Consider the following 17,259-nt stretch of genomic DNA (forward strand, 5'->3'; position numbering starts at 1 on the left):
CTTTAAAAACATTTTTTACCTTGTTTCTAATTATCCTAAATGTATTTTGTTAACATTGTTAGATTGAGAGTCATTTTTTTTTTTTAAACTACAGGGATAGCCCGTTGTGTTGGGTTGGATTCTCCAAGAAATAAACTCTGAGATGGAGATTTGTACCCATGTAGTTTACTGAGGAGATGCAAATTTTAAAAATATAGAGTAGAAAGGAAAGAAAAATACGATACCACAGATATTTTTAAAACCATATAATAAATAAGTACATTTGAAAATTTAGATTAAGTGGAGTAATATTTGGAAAATTAGAAAATGCCAAAATCATCACAAGGAGAAAATCTGACCACATCAAAACCTACTAAAGAAAATAAAATGTTTATCTAAAAGCTTTCCTCTAAAAGTCTCCTGACTCAGACTCCTTTAAAAGTAAGTTGTAAACAAAATTTTCACAGAACAGATAATGTTCTCTTCCACAATTTTTTCCAAAATGTAGAAAAATAAATGCTGTCTAATTCATCTTGAGGCTACTACAGCACTGATTACATAGCAAGGTAGAAAAATTTAAATAGAGAAAATTTCCATTTCACGGAAAAGCCGTTGATCTAAAAATCCTCAATAAAACATTAGCTAAGCAAATGCAACAGTGCATTACCTAAGACTACATAAGACATCCATGAACCCTGATGGAGTGAATGGTACTCACATTACAATTTCATCATGAGCAAGAAAACCAAGGGGAAAAAAATGAAACAGCATTCTTTTCAGATTTAGCAACAGACAACACAGCATATGATCCTTGAGAGAAGGTAAAAAAAAAAAAAATGAAGCAAACCTCACAATCTTTCCTGCTTTCTTCCTGGAGGCACTTTCCAAACTCTGATGCAAGGAGGATAAATCCAAGCAGAAGACACAGGATTCTTTGAATTCAGGAGAAAGATCAGAGTTTAAGGAGACGGCGACAAATGGAAAAGGTATGTATCTATATATATCTAAGATTTTTGCTTCTCTTAATGATTGGGGAACAGGATTTAATTTATACGGCATCCTAAATAACAAAAAAACTGACCAAAGTATATGAAAAAAACTTTCAGAGTTTCACAGACAGAAAACTCGTGAGATCTGCAGAGAGGTCTTTTCAAGGGTTGGACTGAGTACTGATAGCACATGTGCGGGATGAACACAATGCTGGGGAAAGAAACACTGGAAAGCAAACAACTATCAGAGCTCACACAGGGCTGAGAATGCTTTTGCTTCCATAGGCAAAGTGTCTCAGTAAACATGGAAAATTAGGTAGTTTTTGTTTGTTTGTTTGTTTGTTTTTTAGTAATGGAGCTAAATTAGCCCTACAGCTACTTTGGACTGACTCAAACTAACTTGAAAGTAAGACTGTAAACATTAAACTGATTGCCACTAAACTAAATGCATCCAGAACATTTCCCAACACTCTTTTAAAAAAAGCAATTGTTAACAATGTAAAATTAACCATGTTTAGCATCTACAAAATGCTATCAGTCATGCAAAAAAGTAAGAAACTATGACCCACAAGAAGGAGAAACACCAATCAATGACAGAAATATTACAATTAGCAGGAAAAGATATTAAAACAGCTATTTTAATGTGCTCCATATACTCAAAAATGTAGTGAAAAGATAATAGGAGAAAAACAGAAGATATGAAAAAGATCTAATAGAATTTCTAAAGATGAAAAATACATTTTAGGTGAAATATATGTACAAATTTTGCTGGATTCATAAAATGAAATCGTATTCAACAATAAAAAAGAATGTATTACCTAAATTCTCAGCATCAATGAAATTAAAAACATGTTCATCAAAAGAAGTACACAGCAAAGTGAGCATACTGTATGACCTAATTGATATGAAACGCTAAAAGTACAAAATGAATCTATCCTAACACAAGGCAGATTATTTATTTCCTGATTTTAGAGATTGGGGTAAAATGACTGCAAAGGTATAAATACAATTTTTTTTTTTTTTTTTTTTTTTGTGATGGAAATGACGCATGTCTAGACTGGGATGGTAGTTTCAAGGCTACATGCATTTGCCAGAACTCACTACACTGTACTTAAAGTGGATTTACTCTGTGGTGTACAATTTTTAAAAAATGTCTGTTTATTTTGAGAAAGAAAGAGAGCATGTGCAAATGAGCAGGGGAGGGGCAGAGAGGAGAGGGAGAGAGAATCCCAAGCAGGCTGTCCACGCAGAGCCTGACGTGGAGCTCTATCCCACCAACTATGAGATTGTGCCCTGAGCTGAGATCAAGAGTGGGATGCTTAACCGACTGAGCCACCCAGCCTCCCCCCATGGTATATAATTTTTACATCAAAAAAGTTGATTTAAAGAGAAAAATACATCATGCTGTAATAAAGTTTATTTTAAGAATGAAATGATGGCTAATATTGGGCAATCTATCCATTTCTGATAAAACATATCATTAAACCAGAAATAGAAGAGTGTCCTTAACTTTATCAAGTGATAGAGACGAACAAAACCCAAACCTGTGTGAAACATCATATTTAATGAAAAAACTTCGGAGGTATTCCCAATAAAGGCTGGGAACAAGACAAGGATGCCCACCATCACTGCTGTTATTGAATACAATGATGAAGATCCTAGCCAACTTTCTAACTAGGGAAAAAGAAATAAAGTTTAATAGTTAGAAAGGAAGAGATGAACTGCCTTTATTTACAAATAATATGTTTATCAATATTAAAAAAAACCCTCTGCATATAATCAATGATCCAATTATTCTAGAGAGTTCAGCAAATTTGCTGCATAAGCAAATTAATACTGTTCCTCTGTAGCAAGGGGTTAACAAACTATTGCCTGCTGGACAAATCTGGCCATCACTTGTTTTGTAATTAAACTTTTGTTGGAACATAACCATGCCCATTTGTTTATATACTGTCTAGGGTTTCTTTCTTGGTACTACGTCAGAGTTGAATGCTAGAATGGGAATTGGCCCACAAAGCCTAAATTATTTAGTTTCTGGTATTTTACAAAAAAAGTTTGCTAACCCCCACTCTGAAGCAACAATAATTAAATAGAAAATATGATAGAAAAATAAGATGCAATTTACAAAAGAAAAATTGTTATATATGTATAAATTAGCCTAACAAAGAGTGAATACTGCCTTTATGGAGATAATTAATGCTTTTATTAAAGACTTAAAAGCAGATCTACCTAAATGGGAAAATATTCTGTTTTTACGGATGGGGCAACTTATCATTATAAGATACAAATTTCCCTTACATTAATCTGTAAACTCAAGGCAACCCCAAGAAAAATTACAGATGGATCTTTTAGGAACTCAGCAAACTCCTTTTAATCTTTACATGGGAGAATAAAGATCCATAAAAAGAAGAGTGAAGAGAGATAGTTTCCCTTCCAGATATTTAGATAAACCTCAAAACGATTTAGTGAAAATGATATGGTGTTCACGAAGAAATGGATATTCCAAAGGCACAGAACTTGGAGATCTATTTATATATGGAAAAAATGATAAATACAGCACTACAAATGCATGTATGTAGTATTTAGAAAAGTGTGTTTGGAAACTTCATACTACTTGTTAAGAAATAAATAAACCCGGATCACTAACTTACACTGTATAGAAGAGTACGATTCTGATATAATATGTATCTAAATGTAAAAGGTAAACTATAAAACTACTGGAAGAAAAGGAGGAAAATTACCTTGTTACTTGGAGCATGGTGAGTTAAGTCTTCAACAAAATTCCCAGAAGTAAAACTCATGGTACAAAAAATGGAATGGATGTTGTTATATGTAGTTAACTACTGTTACTGAGTAAAGGACGCTGCAGCATACAGTACATGATACATACTGTACAAATTATATAACATATAATATATTATACTCATACATAATATATAATACATATATGAAAGGAATTCCTGAAATCACACAAAAAATGACAAAACAAAAGTACAAAGGTTTTATATTTATAATTCATAGAAAGGTAAGGCCAAACTGATCACAAGTATCTTAAAACTCATTAGTAATAGCATAAACACAACAAAAATGAAATAATAATTTGTATTTATGAGATAAGCAAAAAATTATGAATAAAGCAACATTTGTAGGGAATATGAGAAAATGGGGACACTGGCACCACTGGTAAAACCACAGCTATTTTAAACAACAATCTGCAGCACGTGTCCTCAAAGTTAGAGGTAATCTGTACTGGGTGTAGGTACATCCTGAGTGTACCTTGATTATGTGGACATCTTGATTATGGAGTATATGTTTAGCCCCACCCACTCTGAGCACATCCTTAATGAGTCTGTCTTCATCTTTCGTGAGAATGTGCATACCCCTGTAACCTCGCCACATATGTAAACATGGTTTGAGCACGGATTCATCACAATGCCATGTGTTCATCTTTGCTGAGTATGTGTGCATGCTCTACGAGTGGGACTCAGGAAACCCACTGCTGTAACATAGCCTAGAGAAATTTTTTCACAGGCTCATAAGGGTACATATGAGAATCTTCATCATCTAGCATAGCAGAGAGTTGGAGGTGCTCTAGTTGGGGAACAGTTAAGTAAATGTGGAAGATGCACACTTTAGAACACAGCGCTGCAGTGGAGAGCACAAACGAATGGTATCAGAGATAAATGGATACATATAAAAATTGTATTGAAGGAGTAAATTACGAAAAAGTATTATTTATATAAGTGCAAAACAGAAAACACTATATTTTAAAAGGATACATACACAAAGATATAACTAAATACATTAAAATAAGTACTTAGTGGGGTACAGGAAGATGAATGGGAATCAGGATCTAGGATGAAGAAGGAGGGAAATGATAAAATCAGAGGGGGGGCATCACATCACATCACAATGGCTTATGCATATATATGCAAGTGCTGTGCATATGCAGTAAGGTGAATGCACCCACTAAGTTTATGAAGTGTTACAGCCCTGATGATGAGGAATACAACTAAGTCAACTTTTTGTAATTTACCTAAAGAGAACATTGAAATCAAAGATGAATGAGAGAACTGAATTTATAAAGCATGGACATTCACAAGTAGCATATATTCAGCATACCTGAAAATATATTATAAAGCTTTCTGAAGGTATTTCAGCACATCTTTACCCAAAATTCAATGAGATAATTCAGTCTATCCTGACTAAATACTTTATTTTGTTTGTATTTAGTTAGAATGATCTCATCATAATTTCTAATGCAATTTAAATATATTTTTTCCAAATTGCAGTAAATACACTTTGCAAAGTCATTGTTCCTAGATGGAATTAAATTACTTACCTTGGTAATGGAGAGTTACCAGAAGGATGTAAATGAGTTGTTAACATGGCACTTCATTGCCACAATAATTTAGAGCCACTAGCTAGCTTGATGTGTCTGCAATAAATGTTTTATTATTTAGGAAAAATACACTATACAAGTTGCAATGTGCCATGCTCATTCATGCTGTAAATCAACAAAGATCAGCAGACTGAATAGAAAAATGAAAAGCTTATTTAGAAACTGACATAAGCTTTCAGATGAGCAGGGATGGTTGAAGTTAACTGCATTCATTTTTCTTTGCTTGTCATAGTTGCCACTTGAATTTCACTGCTAAAGATAGAAGATAGTTTTGCTTTATGAAATTATATCCACAGAAACAGTGTTTGCATTTATATAGATATAGTCATAATAAAGTGGAATATAAAGAAGCCACACTAAAGTAATAGTAGCCCCAAATTTATGAAGTGTGGGATGGAATTTGTTACCCCACACCTCTACACTCAGTCAAATCGTTCTATGAAGATCAAAGCTCATGTTAGAAACCATGGTATGACTTTATGCCCCGGGACTATATAGTAATTGCCAGACAATAGAGTATAAAACACCATACGTTCAGCATTGTAAAGCACCTGGCAATTTTTTCCTTATTTGCTTTGTCCTTATTTTGACAAGCTCAAAACCCCAGAAAAATCATCGCTCTGCTTGTAAACCACATAGTGCCAGCCACGGTGCGAAGAGATGGGCATCAATTTCTGAAGCCTGGTCCTCACCCTGATAACTCCTCCACCCTCACTGAAGGAACCTAGAAATTGCCACAGCTAACCACAGATGATGTTCTCAGTATTGAAACCGTGAAGAGCCAACTCCTGTTACCTCCCTTTCTGCCATGAGAAGACAGTGTCCCAGGCTACCAAATGCCAAATTCTTTTGTGTGGAAGAGCCACAGATAAAGGACATCCACCTGTCTTAGAGTTACCTTCATAATATCATTAGTCATTAGTTAAGTCCATCTTTCTCACATGTTACTTTACAACACAACAGTGACTGTTCTCTCTATAAAATTTGTCAGGGGATTGGTAACCTGCTAGCTACCATTTTAAAATTAACTCCTTTTGGAGGCAGACTTGCCACAGATTTTGGGAACTAAAGCCTAAGTTGAAAAAAAAAAGTTCTCGTATTAATTTATTTATGATGGTGAAAAAAATCAGAATCCTAGAAAGAGATCATTTAAGTAATAAGGGAAACATAGCTAGACGAAAAAGACCTATCAGCAGTAGAGAGCCGTGTGAGTTCACATGAAGGTCATCTTGTGGCAACCCAGGGAAAGGCTGCAGAGGACACGCAAGGCATGAGAGGCTATCAAGGACATTCTAGTGATAAGAGAATGCAGAAGCAGACTGAAGCTATATTTCTGGGGGCCGACAGGGTATAATTTACAAATGGTAAAATGCACAGGTCTTAAAAGTATATACACTAGTCCCTACTTATCTGTAGGAGATGTATTCCAGGACCCCTGGTGGTGCCTGAAACCGTGGACAGTACCAAACACTATTTATGCTGTGTTTTCTTCTATACATATATACCTAAAATAAAGCTTAATTTATAAATTATGCACAGTAAAAAACCAATAAGAACTAAAAATGAAATAGAACAATTTTACCAATATACTGTAAAATGTTATGTATATATGGTCCCTCACTCAAAACATCTTGTACTATATTCACCCTTCTCCTTGTGATGATGTGAGATGATAAAATGCCTATGCGATGAAGATAAAGTGAGGTGAAGGATGTTAGGCTGCTATGGGCTTCTTTCAGATAATTCATTAGAAGAGACCGCAGTTGACCGAGGTTAACTGAAACTGCGGAAAGCCAAACTGCAGATAAAGGGGGGACTACTGTAGTTCCATAAATGTAGGCAAATGTACATATCCATCTAACTCATACCCCTAACAAAAGCTAGAACATGTCCATTACTCTAGGAAGTTCCCTGTACCTCTTTCTCAATAAAATCACCCCTTACCATAGGCAACCAATATTTTACTTTTTATCACCCAAGATAACTTTTACATGTTTCTGAACTTTATATCAACAGAAACATAGACTATGCACGCTCATGTCTAGCTTCTTTCATTCAAGTTAGTATTTTTAAGATTCACCTCTGCTATTGGCAGTACAACTAATCCATTCCTTTATATTCTGGAGAAGTATTGTATTGTGTATAGACATCACAATTTGTTTACTCTTTTCTCCAAAAATTAATGAATACTGGAGTTGATTCCATTTTTTGGCTGGTATGAATAAAGTTTCTAAAAGCATTCTTACACAATTGTTTAGGTGGGCATATGTTTTTATTTCTTTTGAGTGAATACTTAAGAGTGGAATTGATGGACATGTATATGTTTAACTGCCCAACTATGTTCCTAAATGTCCCCACCAGCAATGTATGAGAGTTCTGGTTGCTTCACACCCTCACCAACACTTGGTATTGTCAGTTACAAATACAGATTTTAACTTAAAACCAATGGAGACAGAAGAAATTCAACATTTTAAATTATGCACAAATATTCACATCATACTGGTAGGACTCAAATCACTATTCTAAGCTATAAATATCAAGGTATGCTCTACAAAATTAGTATTCATAATACAGTGAAATGAATTTCATTGGCATTCATCCTTACCTTCCTTTGATAAGTCAGTGTCTATATTCCCATTACTTCAATGAAATATCATGAATTGATATTAACTTGCTAAGATGAATACCAACATCTTTAAGATGCTGAACTATAAGTGTATTTAGAATCAGTATAGAGCCTGGAAAAAAAACCCTATCTTTGTCTAATATTTGTTGCACTCGATGTCTTAGGTCATGCAAGAACTCTGGAGAGAAGAGATAAGAATCTCTTCCATATGGAATAATCGTGAAAAAATTTATCCGTCCTGAATTCTAGTTTTCCTTTTTGAAACTAGAAATGATGTTAAAGAGAGGATGAGGGAGAGAGAGAGAGAAAGATGGAGAGGGAGAAAAGAAGGGGGAGGGGGAGAGATTAATCTGGGATTCCTGGCACTCTAGGGAGTCTATATAGGGCAACATAAAGTCTGTGATCATTCTAAAATATTATGCACAGCACCTGGGTGGCTCAGTCAGTTAAGTGACAGACTTTGGCTCAGGTCAAGATCTCACAGTTCATGGGTTCAAGCTCCGCATTGGGGTCTCTGCTGACAGCTCAGAGCCTGGAGTCTGCTTTGGATTCTGTGTCTCCCTCTTTCTCTGCCCCTCCCCCTGTTGTGCTCTGTCTCTCAAAAATAAATAAATGTTAAAAATTTTGTTTAAATATATTATGCAATATTTAGGGTGTATAGTGCATCAGAATCTATAGGGCAGGGGGAAGGAATGTGTGCTCAAAAAAAGCTCACAAGCCAATGACTTTAAATCGCTTTCTTCCATCTTGGTACTTTCTAGATGATTCTGCTAAGAGAGGCTCTGCCTGTCCTCTGCAATTAACTTCTTTAGCTGAGGGAGACTAGTTGCTGTGAGACTATGCTACTAGAAACAGCTCTTGAGTATATAACCAGCAGGCATTACTTTATTACTTCGTGTGATTTTGGTAAAAAATTTTTGAAAATCATTCCTTATGAATACAGTAGACTTAACTCTGGCAGTCCAAAGTAGTTGAAGCTGTTGATACTCATTAGAAAGAAGAAAAAGTATTGTGTTTTATTTGCACTTAGATAACAAAAGACAGTCTTCCTGCCACAACTATTTTGTGAAAATAAAGTTGAATGCCTAAACACATCAGAGAACACTCTCAGGTAAGGTTTATGAACCATGACTAACCTTGTCTCTGTGCATTTTAGCACATCTTCCCAAGATGACCCAATGTGCATGCTGCCCCAGTTTAATCTGAAATTAACCTTCATGATGCCATTTCCTGTGTGGCACCTGCCTTTGAGTGGTGTCGTTGTCACACAGTGATTTGGTTCACTAGTTCATGGTGTTCATTTGGACAAGTTACCACTAATGTGTCTATGCTTCAGTATCCTCGACTGTGAAGGAGAAATGACCCTGTTAACAGTATGCTTCCCTGAGGTGCTGTGATGGACAGCCAATACAATTATTGTGGAACATTTTACCTGATGCAAAAAAAGGAGTTTTTATGGGAAAGTTATACGACCTTCTCCCTAGCATTACATAATGGTTCAGAGAGCCTGGTTATTGCTTTATTAAAACATTTATTTAGAAAATGCCTTGACAACCATAAACAACCAGTGTTTTATAGTATAAAATATTAAGACTATTACTTTTTCTGCCATCAATTATTATTGTTTTTATTACCTCTGGAAAAATGTGAAAAAAGACCCACAACTGTGGACAGAGTAGGATGTTCAAAAGTATAATGAACCAGATGAGCCATAATATAATACATTATTACAGCCCTCCTATTAGCTCAACCATCCTGAAATCTCCACAGGTGCTTAAGATAGATGTGGGAATAATATCTAAGAATCTCCTTAACCACCCAAGAATAAAAGACAATTAAGTGAAAGCTATGAATTTGATGTCAGCCTAAGATACATTAGATACCTGGATTAGAGTCCAATACCCTACTGAAAGAGTAATGTGATGCTACTGTCCAAAGTGTAATGAATTTGATTAATTAAAAAACAACTAAAATTGAAACTTCAATTAACTAGACTTCTCTGACCCCCTTTTAGAGAAGAACTGCATTAAAAAAGTAATATCTATAATTTTGGGGAAAGTTAAATAAATAAAAGTTCTAGAGGTCCTAGAAAGAAAGTCACATGATGATGGTGGTGGTGGTGGTGATAGATTGATGATAAACTGAATTCTGGGGCATTTACCTTCTTTAGACACTGTGTTAGATGCTTTATAGACCTGATCTCTAATTCTTATTAGAACACTTTTATAGTATAATGCTGACTCTACAGGTGAGAATACTGAGAATCAAAGGGATTAAACCTCATACATGGTCATTGTTAAGTCACCAAGTCAGGATTCAAAGCCAATTCTGTCAGCCCCATAGTTTATGGGCCTTTCCACAATAGCAACAGCATGCGTCATTGGAATTCCAGTTCTTAGGAAGTTGACATAAATAAATTACAAAAGTAATAACTTCTCTACTCAGATAAACAGAATCAATGATTTTTTGTAATTTTTCCTTTTGGTAGGATACTTCAGAAATTTTAAAAATATGCCCCAATGACATTATAAGAGATGGCTATAATAGGCAATATTATCCAAACATGACTAAGTATGGAACACTTATGTAGAGAAAAGAGAGGGGAGAGATGTTGCAGGATAAGCATTCTATGGAACCCAACTGAGAAATATTTCACTACATCCATCTCTACCTGCATCTGCAAATACATGCTCAAAGTGATGAACTGGAGCAGAAGATTCAGTATTAATAAAAATAAAATTTAAATACATTCACTGTGTTGTACTTGGTAAAGAAGGAAAGGCTCTTATGCGTCTAAGAACGATTTTTTCTAAAACTAAACCAAATGCTTTTCTAGCTAACCAGAAAATACAGTTAACTAGAATGCATCATGCCTTGATTATGCTGACAAGTTAGGTTGCTCTGAGCAAACTTGATAGCCCCACTGTATTAAGAATTATTCTGTTTGGAGCGTTTGGGTGGCTTAGTTGGTTAAATGTGTGACTCTTGATTTTTGGCTCAGGTCATGATCTCATGGCTTGTGAGCTGCCAGCACAGAGCCTGCTTGAGATTCTCTCTCTCCTTCTCTCTCGGGCCCTCCCCTGCTCTCTCTCTCTCTCTCTCTCACCCAAAATAAACAAATAAAATTAGAAAAAAGAATTATTTTGTTTTATCTTTAAAAGACAAGATATCTGAGACAGCGGCAGCTACTGTTGATCAGATAACTCAGTAGCTATTCCCAATTCTGTTTGGCCTTGCCCCTTTCACCCACAGAGTGGGAAAGAATTCTGCTATTCCTGTTCACTTTCCTAGTCTTCGTTGAGACTAAAGATGCCTACAGAGTACACATTGGGCATTGAAGCATAATTGCAAAGCTTGAAAATGAATTCTGTGGAGGACTGAAAATACATAAACAGTAGCCTAAAGAATGTTCTTTTTTAGACATATGGTCAGCTTTTTAAAATAAAATTTATTAGGGGGTGCCTGGTGGCCCAGTTGGGTAAGTGTCTGACTCTCAGACTCTTGATTTTGGCTCAGGTCACCATCTTGCAGTTCCTGAGATCAAGGCCAGAATCAGATCCTGTGCTAGCAGTAGAGCATGCTTGGGATTCTCCCTCCCTCTCTTGCTGCCTCTCCCCTGCTGGCATGTGTGCACACTCTCTCAAAATAAATAAACTTAAAAAATAAAATGTATTAGGATATGAGTAATGTACAATATATTTCATCAATTTAGGTGCACAATTGGGTGAATTTTTAAAAAATGTACATACTCATATGACCACTGCCACATGTAAGGTAGAACATATGCACCTTTCCCTTATGCAGAAAAACCTCTTTCCTCATCTTTCGCCATTGCCAAACACTGATCTGCAATCCTTCATTGTACTTTTGCCTTTTCTAGAATTTCATAACAATGGAATCATAGAGTATATAGTCTTTGGTCTAGCTTCTTACCCTTAACATAATGTTTTTGAGATTCACCCATATTTTATTGTGTACTTATAGTTCTTTTCTTTCTTTCTTTATGTGGATATACCACAATTAATTCATCTATTCACCAGTTGATGGACACTGGATTGTTTGGCTATTAAGAATAAAACTGCTGGAGTGCCTGGGTGTCTCAGTCGGTTGAGCGTCCAACTTCAGCTCAGGTCATGATCTCACAGCTCGTGAGTTCGAGCCCTGCATCAGGCTCTGTGCTGAGCTCAGAGCCTAGAGCCTGTTTTGGATTCTCTCTCTTTCTCTCTCTCTGCCCCTCCCCTTCTCACCTCTGTCTCGATCTCTCTCAAAAATAAACAGAAAAAAAAGAAAAAGAAAAAAAAGAATAAAACTGCTGTGACCATTCAAGCATGCATCTTTGTGTGAGTGTATGTTTTTACTTATTTTCAGTGAAATATCTAGGAATTGGATTATTTGGGAACATTTTGACACTTTAAACAATACTTTCAAACCCATATCATGCTGAAGACTCTACCCAGTGCCCTCATGTTCACAAAGTCTCTCTCTTCTGGCTGGTAGGGCTACAAACTATTTCCAGTTTTCAGTGAACTCTAGATATATCATGAAGTACTACTTTCTGGTACTGTTTTTTCTCAGCCTCATGGAAGTTTCCTCCTACTGCATAGATCCTTACAGCTAAAGGTTGAAGGGGACTTCTATGTGGTTCTCTAGAGCAAACCTCTATGTATGGCTCCCTCCTTGCTCATATTCTGCCCTGTCAATCTAACTGACTCTGTGTTTATGAACTCTGTATTTTGAACTCACTGAAACTGCCAGGTTCTGTGTGAGTCCCCTCACTCTGTGCTGTGGCCTTCAAACTGCTTCTGGGCAGTAAATTGGTTCAGTTATGGGGCCCACTTTGTTTACTTTCTCTCAGGATCACAGCCTTGTGTTTCCTGTTGTCTGATGCCTTGCTGGTTATGATGAGAGGATAATTCCCTTGATAGTTAAGCCTTCATTGCAGAAGTGTAAGTTCACGTGTCAGTTTTTAATTAACTACAATGATGGGGTAGAGAGATGACTTGGATAATAAAAATGTTTATGAAATATATGCAAGAAATATGCAACAGCATTGTATTCACTTCCTAATAATAATGTGGAATGATGAGTGATTTGTAGGGAGAAGTGCTTCAAAAGCGTTCTGGGTAAGAGTGAAATCAAAGTGTCATAATTAATTTAAAAATTGATGATTTATAAACTTAATAGGAGTCTATAATATGTATAACAATAGCACCATATATTTTATATTTTATAGAGGATATGTGATCCTCTTCACAATGTAGCCTCATCACAATCTTGATCTCCATTTTGCAGATGTGGAGAGTGAGATTCAATGATAGGTACTGACCCAGGATCACAAGACAGCAGACAGAGGAAACAGTTTACTTAATCCATTAATTCAAGCATCTAGTCTGTGCCAGACATTAGGTTAAGTTGACTATGTAAAGTTTCATAAAATAACTTCTACCCTCAAGAAATCAACATCTTGCAAAGAAACGTTCAAAACAACACAGGATGCTGGTTGGTTCCTAGAGGACAGATATCTAACACAGACCTAGAGAAGAGGTTAAGAGGAAGTAGCATCTACATAATTTAAGGGAACGAGGAGACTCAGATTTTAAAAAGAGGAAAGAGAAAAAGCACTCCAACCTAAAAATATCCCATGCCATGGCTCCTCTTTAGCCCTTTCCAATGGAGCTTCAAAGTTGTTTCTCACCTTTTTTCCTTACTATTGAGAATGAGAAATTCTCCTTGTTCTAATGACCTCCAATACTGGACTAATAATACAAGAATTTGGTTCTTTATCCCTTCCCCCCTCTTTTTTTAAAAAAAGAATAGTTTTCATTTTACTTGCATTTTAATACTTAAATGATGGTATGTCATTATACTTTGCTGGTAATTCTTCTTTCCTAGAAATAAATATGCTTTTATCCTAGAAATAGTTATGCTTTTTTTCCAAGTCCCTGTCCAGGTTTAGCAATCTTTATGATCCAATTTCATAAACATTCTTGAGTTCTCTTTTGATACTAGATATTGTGCTAAGTGCTTCAGGGGATACAAATATGATTAAAATACATTTCCTCTCCATAAAGTAGTAATAATCCAGAGGGTGACTTAAATAAGTACATGACTGGTTATACTGAAGGTGAGTCTGTCAAGAAAAACACCATGTTGTTAAAGGGAGTTCAAAGGAAGGAGGTATTAAAACTCCTCAGGAATGATCTGAAAAATCTTTACAGAGGGAAGAGGTTTCATTGAGCTTTGAAGAATGGGCAATCTTGACAGGGAGAAAGAGGAGGAGAACATTCCAACTATGACAAAGTATGTATATGGGGCACAGATTATGGACTGAATGTGTCCTCCCTAAATTCATATGTTGAAGTCCTAAGCCCCAGTGTGATGATACTTGGAGGTGGGGCCTTGGGTAGATAATTAGGTTTAGATGAGTTCATGAGGATCAGGACCCCATGATGAGACAAGGGTCCTTATAAGAAGAGTAAAAGAGCAAAATGGTAGAGATAAGACCAGAACCTTGAAACCTGGATGAAGAACTTAGTATGCATTTTTATAGACAGCAGAGAAACACAGAAGATTTTCAAGAAGTGATGTGAAGAGAGTGGATCTCAGGAAGATAACTTGGCTACAGGATGAATGATATATTGGAATTGGGAAACATATTTAGAATATGATGGGAGGTGGAAGGCCAAGTAAGAGTTAACATAACGTCCTAAATGAAAAATAAAGAAGATACTGTATAAGGATTGTTGGCGTAAGGATGAGAAGGAGGGCCAGGTTAGCTATGAAAGGCATTTCCAACCAAATGGATGTTTGACAAAAAAACATAATTAAAGATTATAATGCATAAAGAGAAAGAAGAAAGAATAGAACTGAGATAGTTGTACTGAATGAATGATGATTCCATTTACAGGTATAAGAAGGTCTAGATAAACTGGGCATTTAGGGGCATAAAGAGTTGGTAGGGCATTCAGGTCAAGAGGTATAACAAGCAGTTGGAAATGTGGCATTGGAACTTTGGAGAAACACTGGGCCTTGTGAAGAAAATATATGAAGTTCTTAGAGGTGAGGACTAAGAGAAATGGAAAGATCTAAAAAGTACTGAATGACTGTTTCATTGACAATGTCTAACATTTTAGTTTCTCAGCTTTATGTAATATAAAGCAAACATTTTTTTTACTAGTGACAAAAAATATAAATGTAAACTTGCAGTCATTTATTTTAACTGATTGTTACCTTTCTACATTAAAACTTTTATTTGATATAGCCTAATGGGAAAAGTTAAAAAGGCTTTCAGTCTTTATGAAGTTGTAAAGGTTTTGAGCCTCATAAGCCCTACTTTTCATCTGTCAAATGGAGTGCTATACCCAGCATTTTTAGGATGATTAAATGAGATAATGGTTGTAAACAACTTAGCACATCGCCTGTGGCATGGCAAGGGTTAGATAATTATAGTATTATTGGCAGTTGCATAGTAGTATGTACTGTAAGATGGTAAATACATATCCCTGATTCCCTGAGACTGGAACATAAGAAAATGTCTTAAATTTACTAGAATGCTCTTAAATAAGGGAGATATGAAAAACCAATCCAAACACCACAAAACGACACACTCAACAACAAGGAATCAACCAACCAACTCAACTCAACCAACAAGAAATCTTAGTTGAAAGTAATAAGTTATTAACAAAATATACTGCATAATTTTCTTTCTAAATGTTTTTAAGGAATAGCACTGATAAGCAGCTGCTTTTATTATGTGTTATTCTTCCCAGGGGTTTCAGACAGCCCCATGCTTTCTATAAGTTTCATTTTTGTGAATATTATAATGACCTGCTGACTGAGAGGAATGAGATGATTTGGAACCTTTGGGTGATTATCCTGCAAATGAAGGTTAAATGTTTTGCTACAATATCCCATCCAATTGGAGATATAAACCATTTGGAGAAATGATTTTAAAATTAAAGAGTGACTCTTTCATAACTGTTTTGTCTTTAATTGTGTGCTATTTATGAGACACTGCATATCTTGAGTAGGAAAGTAAGTGTAAATGTATTTAAGAAGGTAGATAGGTAAGTACATGTGTGTGCCGGTGTTGGTGCGTATATGTGTATAAATGGGAAATTAAGTCTCAACTCACATACCCAAAGCAATGTAAATGGCATTTTTCTGGAAGAAAATATCTTACCATACATCGTACTCTTGAGTGCTGCTATTGTTGTCATAGAAAATTACTGAACAAATATTAGTGCTGTCTATGCTTGGGAGAATAAACATCAAATGTTCCCCCAAAGTATCTTCCAATTATCAATCAGTATATTTAAAACAAGGACATCATGTTTTACACACACACAAACACACACACGCAAACACACACACACACACAAATACACAGTTCTGGTCAGAGGTTAAAAAAATGACATATGTAACAACCAAAAGACAGGCTGCCTTCAAAAAATGATTCATGACATTGGAGAATGTATAATTGATGTGTGTGGTTGTCTGGATGGTAAAATAACAATGCCATCCATTAGAGATGAGAGCTCTAACAACTCAGGCAGGGAGGCAGTACGTATTTTATAGGTCATCTGGGTTCCATTTGGATCTACAGGTTGCTATTCCTTCTCCATACTTGAAAGCATTTAATGGATTATTATAAAAAGAAAAAGATGGTATGCAATAATGGTTTAAATTGAAGCTCTGTGTGTATATCACCACTGTGTGACTCCTAAATGAGAGCTTCATTTTTAAAATTCTCATATGGCATGCTTGAAAGTTTGCCAGCGCATGAAGGAATCAAAACAATGAATTCAGCAGCAGGAAAGAAGGACATAGAATGCTGGGGAGAAGTGGGGTTTCTTTCTTCCTTCCTTTCTTTCTTTTGGCATCCATGACTATAAAGAGTGAAAGTTCATTCGAAAAGGAAACTGCAGATATTTCTGAACTTCAAATGAGGAGTAATTGGGCAGTGTTTTTAGAAAACACACTGATTCAGAAAATGGGGTATAAGGACAAAGCTTAAAACCACCACAAAACAAGCTGGGGAAAAAAGATCTTGATAGTAATTGCGGGTGAAAATCAAATCAAACAGCAACTCATCTGGAAAATACCTCCTCCTTTCTGAAATTGAGATAAGCTGCAGGGTGGAGACTCTTTTCTGCATTGTTAGCCATGGGTATAAAAGTTTATTTCTGCTTTTAATGACTAGTATTTTAGAAATGTAATGGAAGATAATTTTACTGGATTTCCCTGAGGAAAAGCCTTAGCCC

General features: G+C 35.7%; 1 long non-coding RNA gene across 2 annotated transcripts in view; it reads right to left on the bottom strand.

The window, feature by feature from the left end:
- LOC122241529 overlaps positions 1-17,259 on the bottom strand; it is a 531,327-nt gene that overhangs the window by 188,572 nt on the left and 325,496 nt on the right. Inside the window, exon 3 of one of the 2 annotated variants that reach the window (XR_006221719.1) lies at positions 5,487-5,622. The exons of the other annotated variant lie outside the window; for it this stretch is intronic. This is a non-coding gene — a long non-coding RNA (uncharacterized LOC122241529). Of the gene's footprint in view, positions 1-5,486; positions 5,623-17,259 lie in introns of those variants that run through there. 2 annotated transcript variants of the gene reach the window in all.

The sequence above is a fragment of the Panthera tigris genome, chromosome C1, assembly GCF_018350195.1.
Source record: "Panthera tigris isolate Pti1 chromosome C1, P.tigris_Pti1_mat1.1, whole genome shotgun sequence".
Lineage (NCBI taxonomy): Eukaryota > Metazoa > Chordata > Mammalia > Carnivora > Felidae > Panthera > Panthera tigris.